Genomic DNA, 23081 nt, shown 5'->3' with positions numbered 1-23081 from the left:
CTGTCGTCATGAAGTCGTTTGAAAAACTGGTTTTGGCTCATCTGAAGGACATTACCGGACCCTTACTGGACCCCCTGCAGTTTGCTTATCGAGCAAACAGGTCTGTAGATGATGCAGTGAACATGGGTTTACACTTCATCCTGCAGCATCTGGATAAATCAGGGACTTATGTGAGGATCCTGTTTGTGGACTTTAGTTCAGCCTTTAACACAATCATCCCAAACCTCCTTCTTCCCAAACTATCTCAGCTCTCCGTGCCCTTCGCTCTCTGTCAGTGGATTAACAGCTTCCTGACGAACAGACAGCAGCTAGTGAGGCTGGGAAAATTCTCATCCAGCACCCGGACTATCAGCACTGGCGCCCCTCAGGGTTGTGTTCTCTCCCCACTGCTCTTCTCCCTGTATACGAATGACTGTACCTCCAAAGACCCCTCTGTCAAGCTCCTGAAGTTCGCAGATGACACCACACTCATCGGCCTCATTCAAGACGGCGATGAGTCTGCTTACAGACAGGAAGTTAAAGAGCTGGCTGTCTGGTGCAGTCATAACAACCTGGAGCTCAACACGCTCAAGACTGTGGAGATGATCATTGACTTCAGGAGAAACCCCCCTGCTCTCCCCCCACTCACCATCATGAACAGCACTGTTAACACAGTGGAGTCATTCAGGTTCCTTGGCAATACCATCTCCCAGGACCTGAAGTGGAATGTTCACATAGACTCCATTGTGAAAAAGGCCCAGCAAAGACTGTACTTCCTCCGCCAGCTGAGGAAGCTCAACCTGCCAGCGGAACTGCTGAAAGAGTTCTACTCTGCCATCATTGAATCCGTCCTCTGCACTTCAATTACCGTCTGGTTCAGCTCAGCAACCAATTCTGATCTCAGAAGACTACGTCGCATAGTCCGGACTGCTGAGCGAATCATTGGTACAACCCTTCCTACCCTTCAAGATCTCTACTTATCCAGAGTGCGCAAAAGGGCTGGCAAAATCACTCTGGACCCCTCACATCCAGCACACTCGCTCTTTGAACTGCTTCCATCTGGTCGGCGCTACAGAGCACTGAGCACCAAGACGACCAGACACCGGAACAGTTTTTTCCCCCAGGCAATCCATCTCATGAACACTTGTCAGTAAACGTGGAACCTGCAGCACTATTATACACCTTATTAATATATTCAGTATTTATTAATACCTACTTACATCCAAATTTGCACCTAATATACCAAATTTGCACCTAATATACCTGTACATAGTAATGGCATACTCTGTATATTGTGTTTTTGCTATTTTGCACTTTGTCTTGTGTACTTATATATTGTTCTTTTTTATAATCTATGGTTCGTCTTGTCACTGTCACTCTGTTGCACTGTGGAGCTGCTGTCACTAAAACAAATTCCTAGTATGTGTAAACATACCTGGCAATAAAGCTCATTCTGATTCTGATTCTGATATAGTAAAAGAGGCTTGTGTCGTATTATTTATTGTATATTCGAATCAATACCAGATATATGGTTATGGTTATTATTTCCTGAATAATTAGGTACATAAGGAAATATATTTTATGTTAGATCAATTACCTGTGTCTGCAAGTGCACAACAATTCGGGCAGGATAAGCAATAAAGACCATAAACATTCCAGATAACATCTTAAGTAAAAAATGAATGTACATACACATATCCTAAAAATGAATCCTGTGTGAATGATAAGCTTTAAATCGGATAATTTTAAAGTCCCCCTGAAATCAAAATTAGAGTTTTTTTTTTACTTTTAGTATGAATTTATTAGCCTTAGGGTTATCTATAAGCTGTGCTTCAAATCAACGACAAAATTCGGGTTTACAAGATATGGGCATTCAAAACTTACAGTCTCGTCACTTCCGCCAATATGAATGAACGATTTTGATGATATCATCATGCACTTCAGCTTCTCATCAAACGTTCTGTCCAATCAAATGCTCTCTAGAGTCCGTAGTGTCCCGCCCCCTACACAATAAATAGACGCTGAATCTGTGGCTGAGACTGTTCACTTGTTCACAGTGTAAGTGTTTTCTGTTTGGTGAATGGCATGTATTGCGCAATGTAGGCAATAGAGAACGATTCAGACAGTGTGAATGTGCTTTCCATTGGGGAAAATAAGGTCTGGTTTCACTTTGTGTCACGTGAACCGCAGCAGTGCGCAAAGTCTACTCCGGGCTTGGCTCCGGTCCAGAGACTCAATAACACGGAGCAGATCATATGCGCTCATATGTGCGATCTGAATGTATTAAACTACACAGCCTCAGCATGATTATGATCACTATTTTGTTTTAGCAAGTTTCATATTGAATCTGTGGGGTAATTTATTAGTCTTTGGCTGTCATAAGCTTACAAATGCGGCTTTACTGAGCTCAACAGCTCTGGCCTGAGCAGATATTAATGGAACGCTATTGGCTTTTCAAAATAAGTGGGCGGGGCTGGGCAATATGTTTCTGTTTCAGTTAAAAGTACGTCACCACATAGAATAATGCTGCGTGTTTCAAGGCACTTCAGTGGACCTTTAAGTCAGTGGTTTGCATGTGAGACAATGGTGCTCTCTGCTGGTAGGGAATAGTAAGATGGCGGAACGAACACTTCCGGTGGCTTCATGGCATTATATAGATCAGATATAGTGATTTGACCCCTTTGCAAAACATGACTTAGTACTTGGTGGCAAAACCCTTGTTGGCAGTTACAGAAGTCAGACATTTCTTGTAGACGGTCACCAGGTTTGCACACATCTCAGGAGGGATTTTCTCCCACTCCTCTTTGCAGATCCTCTCCACATCATTAAGATTTCGAGGCTGACGTTTGGCGACTCGAACCTTCAGCTCCCTCCACAGATTTTCTATGGGATTAAGGTCTAGAGACTGGCTAGGCCACTCCACTCTCATTTTAATGTGCTTCTTCTTGAGCCACTCCTTTGTTTCCTTGGCCCATGTGTTTTGGGTCATTGTCAAGCTAGAATACCCATCCATGACCCATTTTCAATGCCCTGGCTGAGGGAAGGAGGTTCTCACCCAAGATTTGACGGTACATGGCCTCGTCCATTGTTCTTTTGATGCAGTGCAGTTGTCCTGTCCCCTAGCAGAAAAACACCCCCAAAGCATAATGTTTCCAGCTCCATGTTTGACGTGGGGATGATGTTGTTGGAGTCATAGGCAGCATTCCTCTTCCTCCAAACACAGCGAGTTGAGTTGATGCCAAAGAGCTTGATTTTGGTCTCATCTGACCACCACACTTTCTCCCAGTTCTCTTCTGAATCATTCTGATGTTCATTGGCAAACTTCAAATGGGCCTGTTGAGATCCTCCTGTGTAGTTTTGGGCTGATTCCTCACCGTTTTCATGATCATTTAAACTCCACGAGGTGAGATCTTGCATGGAGTCCCAGACCGAGGGAGATTGACAGTTATTTCGTGTTTCTTCCATTTCTTCCATCTTCCATTCTTCCAACTGTTGTCACCTTCTCACCAAGCTGCTTGGCGATGGTCTTGTAGCCCATTTCAGCCTTGTGTAGGTCTACAATCTTGTCCCTGACATCCTTGGACATCTCTTTGGTCTTGGCCATGGTGGAGAGTTTGGAATCTGATTGATTGATTGCTTCTGTGGACAGGTGTCTTTTATACAGGTAACAAACTGAGATTAGGAGCAGTCCGTTTAAGAGAGTGCTCCTAATCTCAGCTCGTGACCTGTATAAAAGACACCTGGGAGCCAGAAACTTTTTTGAAATGCATTTTTCTGGATATTTTGTTGCTGTTGTTGTTTGTTATTCTGTCTCTCGCTGCTCAAATAAACCTACCATTAAAATTATAGACTGATAATTTCTTTGTCAGTGGACAAACATATAAAATCATACAGATTAGCAGGGGATCAAACATTATCCTCACTGTATGCTGCAAAATCACAGTACAGACTGTTCCTCTCTCAAATTTTCATTTTATTTATTTGATGGTGTGGTGGGAGAGATATTTTTTTAAATAAAGTTATTTTTTTATTTATTTTTAGTAATATGTCAGTGGCTATAAATAAATCAATGCTTTCAGTTAAATAGTTTGTCTTGTTTACATTTTATATTTTCATTCTCTTATTCAAGGTTCATATCAAATGGCTATTTTATTGACACACAGTTGATGTCAGCGTGAAACAGCTGAATTAAACTTACTACTTGAGAACAACAGTACAACAGTAACACAGTATCAGTTTCACTTTGGCTTAAAGTGGCTAAAGTCATAACCAGTCTTGAAGAAGTTAATAAAAAATAGATGACTAACTTGCAAGACTAGAAGCCTTTATGCAACCAACTACAGATTATTACAAGCGGTGCTTAGATTTAAATTTTTTTTTGATTTTTGATTTTGAGTGATTGATTTAAATTGTAGTCAGTCATCGTTTACAGATACTATAAAATAAATAAATAAAACTAAATTCTCTAACAATAAATTTGAATAAAATTCAAAATTAAATTCTTAAAAGACTTCTCTTATAAAAGTTTATTTTAAAGGTCACATATTTTACACATTCCTGGAGGTTCATTTTAGTTGTTGATGTCCTTAAGAATATACATTTGCAGTATAAGTGCCAAAATCCATCTCAGTATATTTTTACAGCTCCTTTCTTAGGAGCTCTATCAAGAACAGGGCTGCGTTTCCGATAACGATTGATCTTAGCACTTAAGAGTGTTTTCTACGAGTCATTTTGCGAACGTTCGTTATTGTTTCACGTGCGTTTCCCAAAAATGCACTTAACACAATTGCACGTAGCCCTGCTTTAAGTGGTACTTAGGAGTCGCTATCCGTTGGTAAAGTGCTGAAATGTCACATGCTGTTATAGCAATCCATCTAATTTTTTACTTCCGATTCTTCTTCTACTTGTGTGAATGTGTATTCAACTTGAATAACATAAAAAGTCCTGTGATTTCTTCTTGAGCTTTGTTTAAAAACATAAATTAACTGGAAATGTACTGTAAAAACACTGTCTTGCTCCAGTCTCGCATAAAACAAATTCAGTCCTTGCCGGAAATGACATCAGCATAATTTTCGATATTTATATGAAACCTTAATTATTTAAGTAGAATTATGTATCAATTTCTTTATCAACAATTGCTTATCTCACATCAAAATAAATAAATAAGTAAATAAATAAGCTCTTACATTTATTTTTGAAAAGTTTAGCCTAATTATCTTTAATTAGGACAAAAAATTAAATTAGCACATACCTAGGAGTGGAGACACTAGCAAAATGGCTGAAACCAAAAAACAAAGAAAAGACATTTTTCAATAAGAAATTAATATTATTTTAGAGGAGGTGGAGCTACAAAAACCTCCTAGGTTTACCTCCTATTGACAGACACTTACCATAAAGATAAGATTTGAAAGTTGATTTTGATGATGCAAGCATTATTATTATTATTATAGTTCTTTAAATTTGTATTTGTCTTATAAAAATTATAAGTTTATTTATTATCATTATTATTTTTATTATTATTAATAGGATTATAGTTCTTTTAAATTAGTATTTATATCTTATAACAATTATAAAAGTTTAGATTATTAGTAGTAGTAGTATTATAGTTCTTTAAATTTGTATTGATGTCTTATAAAAATATAAAGGTTATATAATTATAAAATTGTATATGTCTTTATAAAAGGTAAATTATTATTCAGATTATTATCATTATTTACATTGTTTACATATAACTTTTCCATTGTATAAAGGTCAGATTTAAAGGGTGGTTTTTATTATGCAAGTTGTATTGTAACAGTTCTTTACATTTGTATTCATGTCTTATAAAAAAACAATAGATTTTAGCTTTTGGAATAAATTATTTTTATTTAGTTTTTTATTTTGTTTATAATTTTCATGTGTATATATTTTGTTCTTAATATTAAACTCTTTGTGGTAGTAAGATGCAAGGTTATTTTCGTAAACGAAAACTAAAACTAAGACGAAAACTATTGATCAAAAAACATTTTCGTAAACTGAAATAAAATCAAAATGTCAAAATAAATGAAAAACTAGAACGAAACGAAACTAACAACTTTTATTGAAAAACTAACTGAAATAAAATAATAATTATAAAAAATAAATAATCGTTTTCGTAATCATTATCACCCCATGGCGGAAAAATAAAGACTGCGACATGAACAGCACCTGAATTAAATCTAGGCTACTGCATCAGTTTTTATTGATTTAAGTAACACAAGCGATAAACCAATATACTGGAGCTTCTTAATCGTTAAATGATAGAGATTCAAACATGTCTATTAAACCTTTGAAAAGTCTTACCGGAACATTCAAATCTATATTTGCACTGCCGCTGACAGAGAGAGCGGTCATCATGTTTATGTATAAAAAAAAAACAGCTTCACAAACAGTCTTTTCAAATACCCAGTCATTCATATTATCACAGCAATATTCTGATTAAAGGTCATAGTTTGGATATAAACACTGATGTGATGTCTATGGTAGAGATCAAAACAGAGCATGTAATTTTTTGAAAGTAATTGGCGCTTCAAGTAACATTTGTGTCGATTGCTTTGTTTCGCCACTAGATGGAAACAACTGTTAAAAAATGTATTTGTCATTGACTACTAGAGATTGATTCAAAAACACAGATTCATCCAGTTATGTTTTTGTGAGCAAATCATTTATTCATTCAAACCACTTTTTCATAAATTTAATATAAAAAGTTGGTGTATTAAATATATTCTATTTTAAATATTATGTATTAAATTATTAATAATTCATTCAAATTAATTGAACACTTTTTAATAGACTGAAGCAATTAATGTTTTGTGTTCTGTATTATTTTGCTTAGTTTAGAATTGCTAGGAAATCGGGATCTCTATTTAATCTCTAAAAAACTAAAACTGAAACTAAACTATATAAAAACTAAATAGAAATGTGTTCACAAAATAGAAACTAAACTAAAACTAACAAAATTGTTAATGAAACTAATAAAAACTAAACTAAGTTTTATTGCAAATTTGAAAACTATACTAAAATAAAACGAATTTAAAAAAGCAAAACTAAATTAACCTTGGTAAGATGATTATATATGACGATTTCAGTTTGTTTATATATTCTTATATTCGTATATATATTTCTCCAAATTCTGGGTTTAAGATTTTTGAAAAGGAGCATATAATGCATATATAGAGTACAATTTGTCATATGTCAATATTTGAGCTTTTGAAATAAACCGTATTTGTGGAAATATGTTTTTGTATGTTTTATTATTTCAATTTTACAAAATTGAAGTTATTTTGTGATTAGGTAAAATATGTAGAAATATTGACTTTTCTGTAATTTGTTAAAGTAAGTTAAAGGGTAAAAAAAGAGGGGGTTGGAATTCCAATAAATTTTCCATTTTTTTCACTTCCCCTTTATTTTTTTAATCATTTTCCCCTTGTTTTTTCTCATTTTTTCTTTTCCCCCACCCATAGCAGTCCCTTTTGCCCTGTTTTCTTTCTTTTTTGGACTCTTATGGAAGGCACAGGGCTTGAAATGGTCTCTATCAAGCGACAACAATCTGGCCACTGGGCAAGTGGGGCAGTGTTGGTGAATGTATGCCTCTTCACGCTCTCCAATCCTGAAGTGAACCTGTGTCCAGCCTGCTCTGGTGTCTGGCAGCAAACATCACTCTCTTCTTATCGTAATCCAGCAGGTTCTGCCAACTATATTGCTCACCTAATGCCGAGTTCAGACTGCACGATTTTCAAAGCAATCGCGTCACAGATGTTTTCACACTGCATGACTATCTGGGGTAGCATTCCGTCGCTGCTGTGTTCACACTGCACGATGGATCGGCGACAGGGGGTTTCACACTGCATGACTTTACAATAGGAATAATCGCCGACAACTTTGTCTCGGTCCACAAACAACCAAACAAACGCGAGAAGTGACATGCAAACAACGCGAGGTCAGGCATGCAAGTTCTCACGCGAGACTGGTATTATTATAAAAAAATGGTAGCCCGCAAGAAGCCTGTCATACAAATTGCATGTGCACTCATTTTCAGCGAAAAGAAAAAAAGCCGAAACTATTCTTGTTGATATTGTGGTCTATACCTTCGTAACTCCTCCCCTAACTTCCCGCTGGTCTGGATGTTGCTGTCTCATTGGCTGTAGGTAATCACCGATGTGATTTTCAGTCAGATCACCTTTCACACGGCATGATTTTGAATCGCCGTCAGGTCCAGATATTAAAAAATCATGCAGTCTGAACTCGGCTTAAGCAGAGAGAGCATATAAAACATGGCAAATGAGAAAACAAAACAAGTGGTAGTGTTAACATATGACAGGTCAAGAACAGAAACTGACCTGATGGTTGGTGAGAGCCAGAGCTCCACAAGATACTCTGCAAGGCTGTCCACTTTGTCCAGCACACCAGCACTATCCGAAGCCTGGGAGAAAAATACTAAAAAAAAAAAAAAAAAAAAAAAAAAAATGAAATGAACGACATTATGAGTACAGTGAAGTGGGACAAAAAAAAATAAAATAAATATATATATTTCTTTCTAGATGTTTTTTTGTCAACTTCAGACAAAAAAGCTACAGGTCAGCACAAATTATTATTTTTCCCTATAAATTTAACAATAAAACATAATTACCTACATACATTAAATTAGATATTTACATACCACAGACTCGTCAGGAGATGCTGAGGCACCTGGTGTGAAGGAGGCATCAGGCTGAGTAAAGGAAGGCACAGGCTGGGTGGAGGACAGAGAGAAGCTTGGGTCATCGGTAAGACTTGACACAGTAATGTCAAATGTTTGGTCCTCCCTGAAGCCCTCGTCTTCTTCATCCTCACCTTCATCCACATCCTCCAGCATGTTCTCTGTCTCTTCGGAGTCAGGGTCCACTACCAGGGGCTGTCCAGTCTGACCCAGGAAGTAGTCAACACCAAGCAGCTCTCCTATGAAAAAAATAATAATAAAAGAAAACACAGAAATACAGGATCAGTCAAAAGTTTGGACACATTACTATTTAATGTTTTTGAAAGAAGTGTCTTATGCTCATCAGTCCTGCATTTATTTAATAAAAAATACAAAAAACATGAATAATATTATTAAATGTTAATACAGTTTAAATTTACAGTTACATATACTTTACATTTAATTTATTCCTGTCATCAACGCTGAATATATTTAGCAATCATTTTAGAAATCATTAAAAAGTTAAATAAAGAACAGCATTAGAAATATAATAGAAAATCTTCTGTAACAATATACAGTACTGTTCAAAAGTTTTTTGTTTTTTTTAAGAAATTAATGCTGTTCTTTTTAACTTTTTATTCATCAATGAATTCTGCAAAACGTATCACAGTTTTCATTAAAAAATAACAAAATAAATACAAATATGCAGTACAAATTATATTGCTGTTTTTACTGTCATGATCGGGGCTGTGGGTCTCCCCTCAGCCTCCTGAGGTCGCTGTTCACACTGCACCTTCTGATTGCATTCACCTGTCTTTGTCATTAACACTGATTCACTCACAGCTGTTCACTATCATCTGGTCTTTAAAAACTCTCACCTTTCACTTCTCCTTCATGGTGGCATTGTGTTTTGTCCTCAGTGTTTTTGTGTCCTAGATCTCAGCCCCTGACCTTGTTCTTGTTTTGTTCTTTGAGTTTAGTTATATTCTTGATCTTGTTTTATTTTGTGTTTGAGTTATGTTCAGTTGCGCCGTGTTGGCCTTTTGCTTTGTTTGTTTTGTTATTTTCATTAAAATACTACTTACCCGCATTTGGACCCAGACCCCCTTATTCTTCGTGACAGATACTATATTTTTGATCAAATAAATGCAGGCTGAATGAGCAAAAGACACTTCTTTCAAAAACATTAAACACAGTCACGTGTAAAAATGTTTGACAAATAATGTACACATTCATATTCTACAATAAGATACAGGTAACTTTACCTTCTGATAGAGGTTGTACCACTTCCGCCGCCGTGGTGCTGGTCTGTTGCCTCCAGACGGACAAAACCCCAGAGCTGGCAAAAGTCCTCAACCTGGCCATCCACTCGCCATCACCCATGACCTTGTGGCTCTTTGGCTTAGTGCTCATCTAAATATAATAGGAAAATAATAGTTAGTAATGTGCATTTTGCAGGTATTGGACAACTACACAAATGTTTTTAATTTATTTATAAAGATATAACGATATATATTCAAGCTGACTAAATAATGGCACCCATTACAACAATTAAACATTATTTTATTGCTAATAAAGCAAAACAAGGTTACACATTCAATTAAAGATGTTACACTACAATTATACATATAAGTATTTGAATATGAAATTACTACATGCAGTTACGATAGGGATAAGATTATTGTTTTGTTTGGTTTACAGTTAGTTGCATCCAATTATGCATAATTTACTGTTATTACTATAGTAACTACATATAGCATGTATTAATGACAATGTAAAATAAAGTACATTGTTAGTTAAAAGCTGTGGTTATACATATGATAATCAATCTGAGAAAAAAAAAAAAAATTTAATTCATTCATTAATTTTTGTAAGGGATGTCTATATAACATTGCATTTTCATTTAAATTATTATTTGTAGCACTTGCATCTGTTTATATAAATAGTAATCCATCTGCAAACACAAAACTTGATTACTACATTCACACAGCAAAATCACATTAAATGTTAATTAGAAATGACAATGTCTACAACTAAACATATTTTTTAAATCCAAATCAAACTTTAAATAGAATAGATGTGTTTACTATGCAAAATTACAGGCAAATTGTGTTTTATATGTGAGATTATAGGCAAATCATGGAAACAAAACATGATTACTACACTTTCACTATAGTAAAAGCATGGTAAATGACTTGTTTTTTTTCATTCATATTTTTATTTATAGTAAGACTGTGTTTACACTTAAAGAACGAGTAAACTGAGTTTAATAAGTACCATTACAGGCACAATTGTGTTTAATATGTGAGATTATAGGCAAGTAATGAAAAGAAAACATGATTACTACACTTTCACTATAGTAAAGCCATGGTAAATGACGACAAACACAAGCACGTTTTTTGTTGTTGCTGTTCATTCAGATTTTCATTTATAGTAAGACTGTGTTCATACAGTTGTAATCGATCAGCCAAAAACACAACATGGTTACTACGCTTTTACTATAGTAAAAACAAGGTAAATTGTCATAAGGGATGACTGGACTTACAGCTGAAACGCGTTTTTCCCCCATTTAAATCGAACTTAAGAACGAGTAAATGGACTTTAGAAAGTTAGATTACATTTAAACAGTGTTTCATTATGGGCAATTGGTGAGTCAAAAGTTTGTGAACACCAAACACGGATGAACGACGGACGAAAACGTAACGAGTTACCAATTGAGAACATTGTAAACAGAGAGGAAGAAAGTAGAAAACATGTATTACTTACTTTGAAAAGTTATCCTATATTCCGTTCGTCTGATTTTTGAACCTGACTTAGAATGAAACTAAGCGCGGTGAGTGGCTCTCAACAATGGAGCTCGAGCGATGCGATTGGCTCTCGTACATTCTCACAATGGACCGCGAGCGACGCGATTGGCTCTCGTCCATTCTCACAATGGATGGCGAGCGACGCGATTGGCTCTCGTCCATTCTCACCATGGACGTCGAGATCGGCGATTGGACAAGGAGACGGCCGCGGAAAAAGACGATCCTGCTCCAGGTAGCCTAATGGATAAGGCACTGGCCTCCTAAGCCAGGGATTGTGGGTTCGAGTCCCATCTGGGGTGACTTTCAGCAGAGTGGCGCAGCGAAAGCGTGCTGGGCCCAGAAGTCGATGGATTGAAACCATCCTCTGCTAAGATTGTTTCACTTGTATATGTGCTCAGGTGCTGCAAGGCAAGTTAGAAATGTGTGCCAGAATCAAGTGATGTTGAAAAGACCAGTGTTCGGGCTCTACATCAAGGTGAGCAGAGTGGCGCAGCGGAAGCGTGCTGGTCCCGTAACCCAGAGGTCGATGGATCGAAACCATCCTCTGCTAAGCTTGTTTCACTTTTATATGTGCCCAAGTGCTGCAAGAAAAGTTAGAAATATGTACAAGAATCATGTTATGTTGAAAAGACCAGTGCACGAGCTCCACATCAAGTCAAGCAGAGTGGCGCAGCGGAAGCGTGCTGGACCCATAACCCAGAGGCCGATGGATTGAAACCATCCTCTGCTAAGACTTCTGAGCTTGTATATATGACAGAGCCCCCAAAAAAGAGAAATGTGCAGAGCCTGTTCGTGAAAACCTAAAGTCACTTGGTCCTCTCACAAAAGTTGTTCATCCAGAAGCTGAATGAGATGAAGAACTAAAAGAAAAAGTAAACAGCTGCGTGACAGCCCGAGTGGCCTAATGGATAAGGCACTGGCCTCCTAAGCCAGGGATTGTGGGTTTGAGTCCCATCTGGGGTGACTTTCAGCAGAGTGGCGCAGCGAAAGCGTGCTGGGCCCAGAAGTCGAAAAATGTTGAAAAGACCAGTGCACAGGCTCTATATCAAGGCAAGCACAGTGGCGCAGCGGAAGCGTGCTGGGCCCATAACCCAGAGGTCGATGGATTGAAACCATCCTCTGCTAAGCTTGTTTCACATTTATTTGTGCCCAAGTGCTTCAAGACAAGTTAGAAATTTGTGCAAGAATCATGTTATGTTGAAAAGACCAGTGCACGAGCTCCACATTAAGTCAAGCAGAGTGGCGCAGCGGAAGAGTGCTGGGCCCATAACCCAGAGGTCGATGGATTGAAACCATCCTCTGCTAAGCTTGTGTCACTTTTATATGTGCCCAGGTGGACCAAGACAAGTTAGAAATGTGTGCAAGATTCAAGTTATGTTGAAAAGACCAGTGCACAGGCTCTACATCAAGACAAGCAGAGTGGCGCAGCGGAAGCGTGCTGGGCCCATAACCCAGAGGTCGATGGATCGAAACCATCCTCTGCTAAGACTTCTGAGCTTGTATATATGACAGAGCCCCCAAAAAAGAGAAATGTTTAGAGCCTGTTTGTGAAAACCTAAAGTCACTTGGTCCTCTCACAAAAGTTGTTCATCCAGAAGCTGAATGAGATGAAGACCTAAAAGAAAAAGCAAGCAGCTGCATGACAGCCCCAGTGGCCTAATGGATAAGGCACTGGCCTCCTAAGCCAGGGATTGTGGGTTCGAGTCCCATCTGGGGTGACTTTCAGCAGAGTGGCACAACGAAGGCGTGCTGGGCCCATAACCCAGAAGTCGATGGATCGAAACCATCCTCTGCTAATCTTGTTTCACTTTTATATGTGCTCAGGTGCTGCAAGACAAGTTAGAAACGTGTGCCAGAATCAAGTGATGTTGAAAAGACCAGTGTACGGGCTCTACATCAAGGTGAGCAGAGTGGCGCAGCGGAAGCGTGCTGGGCCCATAACCCAGAGGTCGATGGATCGAAACCATCCTCTGCTAACCTTGTTTCACTTTTATATGTGCCCAAGTGCTGCAAGACAAGTTAGAAATATGTGCAAGAATCATGTTATGTTGAAAAGACCAGCGCACAGGCTCTATATCAAAACAAGCAGAGTGGCGCAGCGGAAGCGTGCTGGGCCAATAACCCAGAGATCGAAGGATCGAAACCATACTCTGCTAAGCTTTTTTCGCTTTCATATGTGCCCAGGTGCTGCTCAAAGAAACGACGATGCAACTGGTAAACTTGTTGTAATTTGCAAAAATATTCATACATAATAGACTAGTTAGAAATGTGTGCCAGGCTCAAGTGGTTTTGAAAAGACCGGCGTATGGTTTTCTCATCAAGGAAAGCAGAGTGGCGCAGCGGAAGCTTGCTGGGCCCATAACCCAGAGATCGATGGATCGAAACCATCCTCTGCTAAACTTGTGTCACTTTTGTATGTGCCCAGGTGCTGCAAGTCAAGTTGGAAATGTGTGCAATATTCAAGTTATGTTGAAAAGACCAGTGCACAGGCTTTACATCAAGACAAGCAGAGTGGCGCAGCGGAAGCATGCTGGGCCCATAACTCAGAGGTCGATGGATCGAAACCATCCTCTGCTAAGCTTGTTTCACTTTTATTTGTGCCCAGGTGCTTCAAGACAAGTTAGAAATTTGTGCAAGAATCATGTTATGTTGAAAAGACCAGTGCACAAGCTCTACATCAAGTCAAGCAGAGTGGCGCAGCGGAAGCGTGCTGGCCCATAACCCAGAGGTCAATGGATCGAAACCTTCCTCTGCTAAGACTTCTGAGCTTGTATATATGACAGATCCCCCAAAAAGGAGAAATGTTGAGAGCCTGTTTGTGAAAACCTAAAGTCACTTGGTCCTCTCACAAAAGTTGTTCATCCAGAAGCTGAATGAGATGAAGACCTGAAAGAAAAAGTAAGCAGCTGCATGACAGCCCCAGTGGCCTAATGGATAAGGCACTGGCCTCCTAAGCCAGGGATTGTGGGTTCAAGTCCCATCTGGGGTGACTTTCAGCAGAGTGGCGCAACGAAGCCGTGCTGGGCCCATAACCCTGAAGTCGATGGATCGAAACCATCCTCTGCTGATCTTGTTTCACTTTTATATGTGCTCAGGTGCTGCAAGACAAGTTAGAAACGTGTGCCAGAATCAAGTGATGTTGAAAAGACCAGTGTACGGGCTCTACATCAAGGTGAGCAGAGTGGCGCAGCGGAAGCATGCTGGGCCCATAACCCAGAGGTCGATGGATCGAAACCATCCTCTGCTAATCTTGTTTCACTTTTATATGTGCCCAGGTCTTGCAAGACAAGTTAGAAATGTGTGCAAGAATCAAGTTATTTTGAAAAGACCAGTGCACGGGCTCTACATCAAGGCGAGCAGAGTGGTGCAGCGGAAGTGTGCTGGGCCCATAACCCAGAGGTCGATGGATCGAAACTATCCTCTGCTAAGCTTGTTTCACTTCTATATGTGCCCAGGTGCTGCAAGACAAGTTAGAAATGTGTGCAAGAATCAAGTTATGTTGAAAAGACCAGTGCATGGGTTCTACATCAAGGCGAGCAGAGTGGCACAGCGGAAGCGTGTTGGGCCCATAACCCAGAGGTCGATGGATCGAAACCATCCTCTGCTAAGCTTGTTTCACTTTTATTTGTGCCCAAGTGCTTCAAGACAAGTTAGAAATGTGTGCAAGATTCATGTTATGTTGAAAATACCAGTGCACAAGCTCTACATCAAGTCAAGCAGAGTGGCGCAGCGGAAGCGTCCTGGGCCCATAACCCAGAAGTCGATGGATCGAAACCATCCTCTCCTAAGCTTTTTTCACTTTTATTTGTGCCCAAGTGCTTCAAGACAAGTTAGAAATGTGTGCAAGATTAATGTTATGTTGAAAAGACCAGTGCACAAGCTCTACATCAAGGCGAGAAGAGTGGCACAGCGGAAGCGTGCTGGGCCCATAACCCAGAGGTCGATGGATCGAAACCATACTCTGCTAAGCTTGTTTCACTTTTATATGTGCCCAAGTGCTGCAAGAAAAATTAGAAATATGTGCAAGAATCATGTTATGTTGAAAAGACCAGTGCACAGGCTCTATATCAAGGCAAGCACAGTGGCGCAGCGGAAGCGTGCTGGGCCCATAACCCAGAGGTCGATGGATTGAAACCATCCTCTGCTAAGCTTGTTTCACATTTATTTGTGCCCAAGTGCTTCAAGACAAGTTAGAAATTTGTGCAAGAATCATGTTATGTTAAAAAGACCAGTGCACGAGCTGCACATTAAGTCAAGCAGAGTGGCGCAGCGGAAGAGTGCTGGGCCCATAACCCAGAGGTCGATGGATCGAAACCATCCTCTGCTAAGCTTGTGTCACTTTTATATGTGCCCAGGTGGACCAAGACAAGTTAGAAATGTGTGCAAGATTCAAGTTATGTTGAAAAGACCAGTGCACAGGCTCTACATCAAGACAAGCAGAGTGGCGCAGCGGAAGCGTGCTGGGCCCATAACCCAGAGGTCGATGGATCGAAACCATCCTCTGCTAAGACTTCTGAGCTTGTATATATGACAGAGCCCCCAAAAAAGAGAAATGTTTAGAGCCTGTTTGTGAAAACCTAAAGTCACTTGGTCCTCTCACAAAAGTTGTTCATCCAGAAGCTGAATGAGATGAAGACCTAAAAGAAAAAGTAAGCAGCTGCATGACAGCCCCAGTGGCCTAATTGATAAGGCACTGGCGTCCTAAGCCAGGGATTGTGGGTTCGAGTCCCATCTGGGGTGACTTTCAGCAGAGTGGCGCAACGAAGCCGTGCTGGGCCCATAACCCTGAAGTCGATGGATCGAAACCATCCTCTGCTGATCTTGTTTCACTTTTATATGTGCTCAGGTGCTGCAAGACAAGTTAGAAATGTGTGCCAGAATCAAGTGATGTTGAAAAGACCAGTGTACGGGCTCTACATCAAGGTGAGCAGAGTGGCGCAGCGGAAGCGTGCTGGGCCCATAACCCAGAGGTCGACGGATCGAAACCATCCTCTGCTAATCTTGATTCACTTTTATATGTGCCCAAGTGCTGCAAGACAAGTTAGAAATATGTGCAAGAATCATGTTATGTTGAAAAGACCAGCGCACAGGCTCTATATCAAGACAAGCAGAGTGGCGCAGCGGAAGCGTGCTGGGCCAATAACCCAGAGGTCGATGGATCGAAACCATCCTCTGCTAAGGTTTTTCGCTTTCATATGTGCCCAGGTGCTGCTCAAAGAAACGACGATGCAACTGGTAAACTTGTTGTAATTTGCAAAAAAATTCATACATAATAGACTAGTTAGAAATGTGTGCCAGGCTCAAGTGGTTTTGAAAAGACCGGCGTATGGTACTCTCGTCAAGGAAAGCAGAGTGGCGCAGCGGAAGCTTGCTGGGCCCATAACCCAGAGGTCGATGAATCGAAACCATCCTCTGCTAAGACTTCTCAGCTTGTATATATGACAGAGCCCCCAAAAAAGAGAAATGTTCAGAGCCTGCTCATGAAAACCTAAAGTCACTTGGTCCTCTCACAATAGTTGTTCATCCAGAAGCTGAATGAGATGGAGAACTAAAAGAAAAAGTAAACAACTGCATGACAGCCCCAGTGGCCTAATGGATAAGGCACTGGCCTCCTAAGCCAGGGATTGTGGGTTCGAGTCCCATCTGGGGTGACTTTCAGCAGAGTGGCGCAGCGAAGGAGTGCTGGGCCCATAACCCAGAAGTCGATGGATCGAAACCATCCTCTGCTAATCTTGTTTCACTTTTATATGTGCTCAGGTGCTGCAAGACAAGTTAGAAACGTGTGCCAGAATCAAGTGATGTTGAAAAGACCAGTGTACGGGCTCTACATCAAGGTGAGCAGAGTGGCGCAGCGGAAGCGTGCTGGGCCCATAACCCAGAGGTCGATGGATCGAAACCATCCTCCGCTAAGCTTGTTTCACTTTTATTTGTGCCCAAGTGCTTCAAGACAAGTTAGAAATTTGTGCAAGAATCATGTTATGTTGAAAAGACCAGTGCACGAGCTCCACATCAAGTCAAGCAGAGTGGCGCAGCGGAAGCGTGCTGAGCCCATAACCCAGAGGTCGATGGATCGAAACCATCCTCTGCTAAGGCTTCTGAGCTTGTATATATGATAGAGCCCCGAAAAAAGAGAAATGTTCAGAGCCTGTTCGTGAAAACCTAAAGTCACTTGGTCCTCTCACAATAGTTGTTCATCCAGAAGCTGAATGAGATGGAGAACTAAAAGAAAAAGTAAACAACTACACGACAGCCACAGTGGCCTAATGGATAAGGCACTGGCCTCCTAAGCCAGGGATTGTGGGTTCGAGTCCCATCTGGGGTGACTTTCAGCAGAGTGGCGCAGCGAAGGCGTGCTGGGCCCATAAGCCAGAAGTCGATGGATCGAAACCATCCTCTGCTAATCTTTTTTTCAGTTTTATATGTGCTCAGGTGCTGCAAGACAAGTTAGAAACGTGTGCCAGAATCAAGTGATGTTGAAAAGACCAGTGTACGGGCTCTACATCAAGGTGAGCAGAGTGGCGCAGTGGAAGTGTGCTGGGCCCATAACCCAGAGGTCGATGGATCGAAACCATCCTCTGCTAATCCTGTTTCACTTTTATATGTGCTCAGGTGCTGCAAGACAAGTTAGAAATGTGTGCAAGATTCATGTTATGTTGAAAAGACCAGTGCACGAACTCTACATCAAGTCAAGCAGAGTGGCGCAACGGAAGCGTGCTGGGCCCATAACCCAGAGGTCGACGGATCGAAACCTTCCTCTGCTAAGCTTGTGTCACTTTTATATGTGCCCAGGTGCTGCAAGACAAGTCAGAAATGTGTGCAAGAATCAAGTTATGTTGAAAAGACCAGTGCATGGGCTCTATATCAAGGCGAGCAGAGTGGCACAGCGGAAGCGTGCTGGGCCCATAACCCAGAGGTCGATGGATCGAAACCATCCTCTGCTAAGCTTGTTTCACTTTTATTTGTGCCCAAGTGCTTCAAGACAAGTTAGAAATTTGTGCAAGAATCATGTTATGTTGAAAAGACCAGTGCATGAACTCTACATCAATCAAGCAGAGTGGCGCAGCGGAAGCGTACTGGGCCCATAACCCAGAGGTCGATGGATCGAAACCATCCTCTGCTAAGCTTGTTTCACTTTTATTCGTGCCCAAGTGCTTCAAGACAAGTTAGAAATTTGTGCAAGAATCATGTTATGTTGAAAAGACCAGTGCACGAGCTCTACATCAAGTCAAGCAGAGTGGCGCAGCGGAAGCGTGCTGGGCCCATAACCCAGAGGTTGATGGATCGAAACCTTCCTCTGCTAAGCTTGTGTCACTTTTATATGTGCCCAGGTGCTTCAAGACAAGTTAGAAATTTGTGCAAGAATCATGTTATGTTGAAAAGACCAGTGCACGAGCTGCATATCAAGTCAAGCAGAGTGGCGCAGCGGAAGCGTGCTGGGCCCATAACCCAGAGGTCGATGGATCGAAACCATCCTCTGCTAAGACTTCTGAGCTTGTATATATGACAGAGCCCCGAAAAAAGAGAAATGTTCAGAGCCTGTTCATGAAAAGCTAAAGTCACTTGGTCCTCTCACAAAAGTTGTTCATCCAGAAGCTGAATGAGGTGAAGAACTACAAGAAAAAGTAAACAGCTGCATGACAGCCCCAGTGGCCTAATGGATAAGGCACTGGCCTCCTAAGCCAGGGATTGTGGATTCAAGTCCCATCTGGGGTGACTTTCAGCAGAGTGGCACAGCGAAAGCGTGCTGGGCCCATAACCCAGAGGTCGATGGATGGAAACCATCCTCTGCTAAGCTTGTTTCACTTCTATATGTGCCCAGGTGCTGCAAGACAAGTTAGAAATGTGTGCAAGAATCAAGTTATTTTGAAAAGACCAGTTCACAGGCTCTACATCAAGGCGAGCAGAGTGGTGCAGCGGAAGCGTGCTGGGCCCATAACCCAGAGGTCGATGGATCGAAACTATCCTCTGCTAAGCTTGTTTCACTTCTATATTGGCGCTTTTCCACTACACAGTACCAGCTCGCCTCAGCTCGCCTCGGCTCGACTCGACTCGGCTCTGTTTGGTTTTCCACTGTGTAAAAGTTGTACCTGTACCGGCTTCCAGGTACTTTTTTTCATACCACCTCCAGCGAGGTTCCAAGCGAGCTGAGGCGAGCTGAGGCGATACTAAATGTGACGTGAAAACACAGCAGACTGCTGATTGGTCAGAGAGAATCGTCACTATTCACTGCGTCGTCATTGCACGCGCCAGCAAAAGTATCCAGAATAACCCCACCATTTTTAAAAAGTTTGGCCAGAGATTGCGTGACATATCCAATCCATTACATATTATGGCAACTCGGAAGAATACGCCGTGGTCAAACGAGGAGGTGCAGACAGCGGGTGTGTGTCGCGTAGAAGATTACGTCACGGCAGTTTCCTGCAGCGTCGCTATGACAAACCAGGTACTATTGTAGAGGTACAGGTACAACTTTTACACAGTGGAAAACCAAACAGAGCCGAGTCGAGCCGAGCCGAGTCGAGTCGAGCCGAGGCGAGCTGGTACTGTGTAGTGGAAAAGCGCCATAAGTGCCCAGGTGCTGCAAGACAAGTTAGAAATGTGTGCAAGAATCAAGTTATGTTGAAAAGACCAGTGCATGGGCTCTACATCAAGGCAAGCAGAGTGGCACAGCGGAAGCGTGCTGGGCCCATAACCCAGAGGTCAATGGATCGAAACCATCCTCTGCTAAGCTTTTTTTCGCTTTCATATGTGCCCAGGTGCTGCTTAAAGAAACGACGATGCAACTGGTAAACTTGTTGTAATTTGCAAAAAAATTCATACATAATTGACTAGTTAGAAATGTGTGCCAGAATCAAGTGGTTTTGAAAAGACCGGCGTATAGTACTCTCGTCAAGGAAAGCAGAGTGGCGCAGCGGAAGCGTGCTGGGCCCATAACCCAGAGGTCGAAGGATCGAAACCTTCCTCTGCTAAGCTTGTGTCACTTTTATATGTGCCCAGGTGCTGCAAGACAAGTTAGAAATGTGTGCAAGATTCGTTATGTTGAAAAGACCAGTGCACAGACTCTACATCAAGACAAGCAGAGTGGTGCAGCGGAAGCGTGCTGGGCCCATAACCCAGAGGTCGATGGATCGAAACCATCCTCTGCTAAGCTTGTTTCACTTTTATATGTGCCCAGGTCTTGCAAGACAAGTTAGAAATGTGTGCAAGAATCAAGTTATTTTGAAAAGACCAGTACACGGGCTCTACATCAAGGCGAGCAGAGTGGTGCAGCGGAAGCGTGCTGGGCCCATAACCCAGAGGTCGATGGATCGAAACTATCCTCAGCTAAGCTTGTTTCACTTCTATATGTGCCCAGGTGCTGCAAGACAAGTTAGAAATGTGTGCAAGAATCAAGTTATGTTGAAAAGACCAGTGCATGGGTTCTACATCAAGGCGAGCAGAGTGGCACAGCGGAAGCGTGTTGGGCCCATAACCCAGAGGTCGATGGATCGAAACCATCCTCTGCTAAGCTTATTTTACTTTTATTTGTGCCCAAGTGCTTCAAGACAAGTTAGAAATTTGTGCAAGAATCATGTTATGTTGAAAACACCAGTGCATGAGCTCTACATCAAGTCAAGCAGAGTGGCGCAGAGGAAGCGTGCTGGGCCCATAACCCAGAGGTCGATGGATCGAAACCATCCTCTCCTAAGCTTTTTTCACCTTTATTTGTGCCCAAGTGCTTCAAGACAAGTTAGAAATTTGTGCAAGAATGATGTTATGTTGAAAAGACCAGTGCACGAGCCCTACAACAAGTCAAGCAGAGTGGCGCAGCGGAAGCGTGCTGGGCCCATAACCCAGAGGTCGATGGATCGAAACCATCCTCTGCTAAGCTTGTTTCACTTTTATTCGTGCCCAAGTGCTTCAAGACAAGTTAAGAAATTTGTGCAAGAATCATGTTATGTTGAAAAGACCAGTGCACGAACTCTACATCAAGTCAAGCAGAGTGGCGCAGCGGAAGCGTGCTGGGCCCATAACCCAGAGGTCGACGGATCGAAACCTTCCTCTGCTAAGCTTGTGTCACTTTTATATGTGCCCAGGTGCTGCAAGACAAGTCAGAAATGTGTGCAAGAATCAAGTTATGTTGAAAAGACCAGTGCATGGGCTCTATATCAAGGCGAGCAGAGTGGCACAGCGGAAGCGTGCTGGGCCCATAACCCAGAGGTCGATGGATCGAAACCATCCTCTGCTAAGCTTGTTTCACTTTTATTTGTGCCCAAGTGCTTCAAGACAAGTTAGAAATTTGTGCAAGAATCATGTTATGTTGAAAAGACCAGTGCATGAACTCTACATCAATCAAGCAGAGTGGCGCAGCGGAAGCGTACTGGGCCCATAACCCAGAGGTCGATGGATCGAAACCATCCTCTGCTAAGCTTGTTTCACTTTTATTCGTGCCCAAGTGCTTCAAGACAAGTTAGAAATTTGTGCAAGAATCATGTTATGTTGAAAAGACCAGTGCACGAGCTCTACATCAAGTCAAGCAGAGTGGCGCAGCGGAAGCGTGCTGGGCCCATAACCCAGAGGTTGATGGATCGAAACCTTCCTCTGCTAAGCTTGTGTCACTTTTATATGTGCCCAGGTGCTTCAAGACAAGTTAGAAATTTGTGCAAGAATCATGTTATGTTGAAAAGACCAGTGCACGAGCTGCACATCAAGTCAAGCAGAGTGGCGCAGCGGAAGCGTGCTGGGCCCATAACCCAGAGGTCGATGGATCGAAACCATCCTCTGCTAAGACTTCTGAGCTTGTATATATGACAGAGCCCCGAAAAAAGAGAAATGTTCAGAGCCTGTTCATGAAAAGCTAAAGTCACTTGGTCCTCTCACAAAAGTTGTTCATCCAGAAGCTGAATGAGGTGAAGAACTACAAGAAAAAGTAAACAGCTGCATGACAGCCCCAGTGGCCTAATGGATAAGGCACTGGCCTCCTAAGCCAGGGATTGTGGATTCAAGTCCCATCTGGGGTGACTTTCAGCAGAGTGGCACAGCGAAAGCGTGCTGGGCCCATAACCCAGAGGTCGATGGATGGAAACCATCCTCTGCTAAGCTTGTTTCACTTCTATATGTGCCCAGGTGCTGCAAGACAAGTTAGAAATGTGTGCAAGAATCAAGTTATTTTGAAAAGACCAGTTCACAGGCTCTACATCAAGGCGAGCAGAGTGGTGCAGCGGAAGCGTGCTGGGCCCATAACCCAGAGGTCGATGGATTGAAACTATCCTCTGCTAAGCTTGTTTCACTTCTATATTGGCGCTTTTCCACTACACAGTACCAGCTCGCCTCAGCTCGCCTCGGCTCGACTCGACTCGGCTCTGTTTGGTTTTCCACTGTGTAAAAGTTGTACCTGTACCGGCTTCCAGGTACTTTTTTTCATACCACCTCCAGCGAGGTTCCAAGCGAGCTGAGGCGAGCTGAGGCGATACTAAATGTGACGTGAAAACACAGCAGACTGCTGATTGGTCAGAGAGAATCGTCACTATTCACTGCGTCGTCATTGCACGCGCCAGCAAAAGTATCCAGAATAACCCCACCATTTTTAAAAAGTTTGGCCAGAGATTGCGTGACATATC

The 23081-nt window shown here is 41.7% G+C and overlaps 17 non-coding genes across 17 annotated transcripts; all 17 read left to right on the top strand.

The window, feature by feature from the left end:
* Positions 1 to 11706: 11706 nt before the first annotated feature.
* Positions 11707 to 11780, top strand: trnar-ccu (transfer RNA arginine (anticodon CCU)). Its single transcript has one exon. It is a non-coding gene; the product is annotated as a tRNA-Arg (tRNA).
* Positions 11781 to 12371: 591 nt separating this feature from the next.
* On the top strand, positions 12372 to 12444 carry trnar-ccu (transfer RNA arginine (anticodon CCU)). Its single transcript has one exon. It is a non-coding gene; the product is annotated as a tRNA-Arg (tRNA).
* A 450-nt stretch (positions 12445 to 12894) lies between these two features.
* Positions 12895 to 12966, top strand: trnam-cau (transfer RNA methionine (anticodon CAU)). The gene has a single exon. It is a non-coding gene; the product is annotated as a tRNA-Met (tRNA).
* A 160-nt stretch (positions 12967 to 13126) lies between these two features.
* Positions 13127 to 13199, top strand: trnar-ccu (transfer RNA arginine (anticodon CCU)). Its single transcript has one exon. It is a non-coding gene; the product is annotated as a tRNA-Arg (tRNA).
* A 186-nt stretch (positions 13200 to 13385) lies between these two features.
* On the top strand, positions 13386 to 13457 carry trnam-cau (transfer RNA methionine (anticodon CAU)). The gene has a single exon. It is a non-coding gene; the product is annotated as a tRNA-Met (tRNA).
* A 940-nt stretch (positions 13458 to 14397) lies between these two features.
* On the top strand, positions 14398 to 14470 carry trnar-ccu (transfer RNA arginine (anticodon CCU)). Its single transcript has one exon. It is a non-coding gene; the product is annotated as a tRNA-Arg (tRNA).
* Positions 14471 to 15916: 1446 nt separating this feature from the next.
* Positions 15917 to 15988, top strand: trnam-cau (transfer RNA methionine (anticodon CAU)). The gene has a single exon. It is a non-coding gene; the product is annotated as a tRNA-Met (tRNA).
* A 160-nt stretch (positions 15989 to 16148) lies between these two features.
* trnar-ccu (transfer RNA arginine (anticodon CCU)) lies at positions 16149 to 16221 on the top strand. Its single transcript has one exon. It is a non-coding gene; the product is annotated as a tRNA-Arg (tRNA).
* Positions 16222 to 16587: 366 nt separating this feature from the next.
* trnai-aau (transfer RNA isoleucine (anticodon AAU)) lies at positions 16588 to 16659 on the top strand. The gene has a single exon. It is a non-coding gene; the product is annotated as a tRNA-Ile (tRNA).
* A 400-nt stretch (positions 16660 to 17059) lies between these two features.
* Positions 17060 to 17132, top strand: trnar-ccu (transfer RNA arginine (anticodon CCU)). The gene has a single exon. It is a non-coding gene; the product is annotated as a tRNA-Arg (tRNA).
* A 598-nt stretch (positions 17133 to 17730) lies between these two features.
* Positions 17731 to 17803, top strand: trnar-ccu (transfer RNA arginine (anticodon CCU)). Its single transcript has one exon. It is a non-coding gene; the product is annotated as a tRNA-Arg (tRNA).
* Positions 17804 to 18889: 1086 nt separating this feature from the next.
* Positions 18890 to 18961, top strand: trnam-cau (transfer RNA methionine (anticodon CAU)). The gene has a single exon. It is a non-coding gene; the product is annotated as a tRNA-Met (tRNA).
* A 160-nt stretch (positions 18962 to 19121) lies between these two features.
* trnar-ccu (transfer RNA arginine (anticodon CCU)) lies at positions 19122 to 19194 on the top strand. Its single transcript has one exon. It is a non-coding gene; the product is annotated as a tRNA-Arg (tRNA).
* A 1184-nt stretch (positions 19195 to 20378) lies between these two features.
* On the top strand, positions 20379 to 20450 carry trnam-cau (transfer RNA methionine (anticodon CAU)). Its single transcript has one exon. It is a non-coding gene; the product is annotated as a tRNA-Met (tRNA).
* Positions 20451 to 21276: 826 nt separating this feature from the next.
* trnam-cau (transfer RNA methionine (anticodon CAU)) lies at positions 21277 to 21348 on the top strand. The gene has a single exon. It is a non-coding gene; the product is annotated as a tRNA-Met (tRNA).
* An 828-nt stretch (positions 21349 to 22176) lies between these two features.
* Positions 22177 to 22248, top strand: trnam-cau (transfer RNA methionine (anticodon CAU)). The gene has a single exon. It is a non-coding gene; the product is annotated as a tRNA-Met (tRNA).
* Positions 22249 to 22408: 160 nt separating this feature from the next.
* On the top strand, positions 22409 to 22481 carry trnar-ccu (transfer RNA arginine (anticodon CCU)). Its single transcript has one exon. It is a non-coding gene; the product is annotated as a tRNA-Arg (tRNA).
* The last annotated feature ends 600 nt before the right edge of the window (positions 22482 to 23081 follow it).

Source organism: Garra rufa, chromosome 2, assembly GCF_049309525.1.
Source record: "Garra rufa chromosome 2, GarRuf1.0, whole genome shotgun sequence".
NCBI lineage: Eukaryota > Metazoa > Chordata > Actinopteri > Cypriniformes > Cyprinidae > Garra > Garra rufa.
The sequence above is the reverse complement of the archived record's forward strand: the minus strand, read 5'-3'. Positions and strand labels throughout refer to the sequence as shown.